Genomic DNA, 2,615 nt, shown 5'->3' with positions numbered 1-2,615 from the left:
AAAGGCAGCCTCGAAAGCGCCACGTGGGCGCTCACCTTCGCTCGGCTCGGCTCGGCTCGGCCCGGCTCGGCGCGTCACAAACATTATCCACGTGAGAAAATTTCACGGTATTTCGGTGTACGCCGCGCGTTACTAATCGCGCGTAGGTTTTAATTGGGCTGTGTATATGCGCTGTGCTTGCTCCACGCGTGTCACGTAGGTGAAACGGCACCTATCCTTCGGTTCTCTTTGTTCTCTATTCGAACGGTTTATCTTTCGCGATCATCGATTTTTTTTACGAAATCTTTGGCGAAAAATATTCGATCACTTTTTAATGCAAGATCAATATATTTGGAGTTTTAACTTACTGCTTATATGCTATAGTTTGAATATTTTGTGCTTTTTTGTATATCGCGCGCATTTTGTAGGTTGATTATTAATTTTTTGTTCGTTAAATTATAATATACACGTGTTGTTTTTTAATAAAAAATTTTATTTATGAATGAAATCCTTATGTTTAAGAAACTTTAAGGGGATATTTTGAAATGAAAATAATCTTAACGAGACGAAAGATCGTTGTTTCACAGACGATCTAAGATTTAAAATTATAAAATTGAATCAATTAATTTGATTTCTTTTTTTAAATTTTAGAGGAATTAATTTATCAAACGACATTTAAAAATTTATGAAAAAATTCGAAAACTCTGTAATCTCTTGAAAATTTGATACAAAAATCCATGAATTTGAAAAGAAATGATCGAATATTTTCCGCCAGGGGTTGCATAACCCGTTTATCGCCCCGTATATCGATCAGGAAACGAAAGTGGACAGGGTTCGCTCATCAACCCTGTCTTAGCCGTGTTCCTCTCCAGCTCTACAAACCTAGATTCCCGCAAGAGTTGGCGTGAATATCGAGTGGATTAAAAAGCGAAGCCAAACCAGTCCTCCCTGTCTGTCGTGAAACTTTTCTCGGTTCTGTGCTCGAACGCCGCGAAATCGGCATATAAACGGCCTTCGACCAGGGGGAGAGGAATTCTCAAACGAATCGAGGAGTGAAATTTTACCGCCTTTCACCGTTTGCATGCCTTTTCGATCGAACCTGACATCGCTGTCTCTCACTCTGCCCCCCCCCCCTCCCACTGTCCCCACGGTTTACGTCTTATAACCACGATTCGATCCTCCCGTTTGTCCACGGGAAGGTCTCGCATTTTTGCGACGTTTTTGCAGCGGATGCGTCACAGCGTCAGTGGCACGCGTTCTAACGTCACGATCGCAAAAAGTGGCCCGGATACATGGGATTCTCGTGCGAACGGAACAGAAACAGCGTTGGGACGAAACGTGTAACGTTTGATACCGGACTATTTTTGGAATCGTTTGCTTGTTCTCCTGCTTTGATCGAACATCCTGTTTGACGAGCAAACATTATTTCTTAAATTATATTTTTATAATTCCTCTTTGTTTGCTTGCTCATCCAGGAAAGAATCATTGATATTATCCATTATATTGATAAATAATAAAATTTTAGATATTCAATGCCATTTTTCAAACCGATTCTGCATCGATTGCTCACGAAATTATCGAGCTTTCATTTCTAAACTGTGTTCAAATAAAATCAAATATCGATGCTTCCTCTTGCAAGTCAGCACTTAGTTACAATACACTTCTGATTAAGCTAAATTATCGAGATGCTCTCTTTTTAAAAACTAGTGTTACACGATTTTTAATTGGACGCAGCTCTGGTTTGGGTAAAAAAAATAATTAAATACTCGATTTGATAGTTCATTGTGTACGATTCTTCTCCCTTATTTGGGAGAAGATTCTTGGATTTTTTGGGAGGGAAGGGAGCGGTGGAAGGAAGGTGGTCGCGATTCGAAGCTAAATTTAAAGATCGAAAGGTTTGGACGACGGTCTCTCTACCTCGGCTCGCTTCCAGATTCGTCGATCGCCGGGCGAATGCACGAGTATACAAATATATCGCAGGCGGTGTGCACATACGCGTTCCCTCGACTGCGACAGCCGTGCATTCCTGAAGAGTGAGCGTTGTATTATCAGTGGCGCCGTTGCTCTTTCGATGCTCTCAGGATAATACTGAGAAATACTGTAGACGAAAAAACGCGGTTTTCGCGGTTTTATCGAGCCGCCTCTCAGAAACCCCCGTTTCCGTTCTCCATTAACTTTCCTCTCTTCCACGATCCCCTTCTTACGAACATCGTATACCGTTATTAGCGATGCGATCAATTTTAATATACTTGTAATACTCCAATTTTTGTTTCATAGAAGAATATTAATGGAATGAGAAATGATAATTCGATTCTTGTAAATTTGTTGAATATTAGAAATTACAATGTATTACAAGTAGTAATATTTATTTTAATATTTTATTTATTTATTTTTTATATTTTTTATATTTTAATATTTATTTATTTAATATTTATTTTCGTTTTTCTATTCGTAACTATTGACAAATAATAATTGGCTCGCGATATAATTAAATTAAGAGGAATAATATGATTTTAGTAAGTCAGATCCTCGTTTCTTTAAAAAAACTAGTTGGAAGGATTCGAAATTGTGTCACGTATCGTATTAAAATTCATTAAAAAGTATCGTTTTTTTAAAGAAATAATAATATAATCGAT

The 2,615-nt window shown here is 38.1% G+C and overlaps 1 protein-coding gene and 1 long non-coding RNA gene across 3 annotated transcripts in view; one reads left to right on the top strand and one right to left on the bottom strand.

Moving 5' to 3' along the window:
- The window catches only part of LOC116185724, a 6,620-nt gene extending 5,165 nt beyond the window's left edge, over positions 1-1,455 (bottom strand). Inside the window, exon 1 of the long non-coding RNA XR_004150608.1 lies at positions 1,219-1,455. This is a non-coding gene — a long non-coding RNA (uncharacterized LOC116185724). The remainder of the gene's footprint in view (positions 1-1,218) is intronic.
- LOC102674650 (serine/threonine-protein kinase 17A-like) overlaps positions 1-2,615 on the top strand; it is a 54,484-nt gene that overhangs the window by 13,311 nt on the left and 38,558 nt on the right. The window lies entirely within an intron of this gene.

Source organism: Apis dorsata, unplaced genomic scaffold (assembly GCF_000469605.1).
Source record: "Apis dorsata unplaced genomic scaffold, Apis dorsata 1.3 scaffold_263, whole genome shotgun sequence".
NCBI classification, from domain to species: domain Eukaryota; kingdom Metazoa; phylum Arthropoda; class Insecta; order Hymenoptera; family Apidae; genus Apis; species Apis dorsata.
The sequence above is the reverse complement of the archived record's forward strand: the minus strand, read 5'-3'. Positions and strand labels throughout refer to the sequence as shown.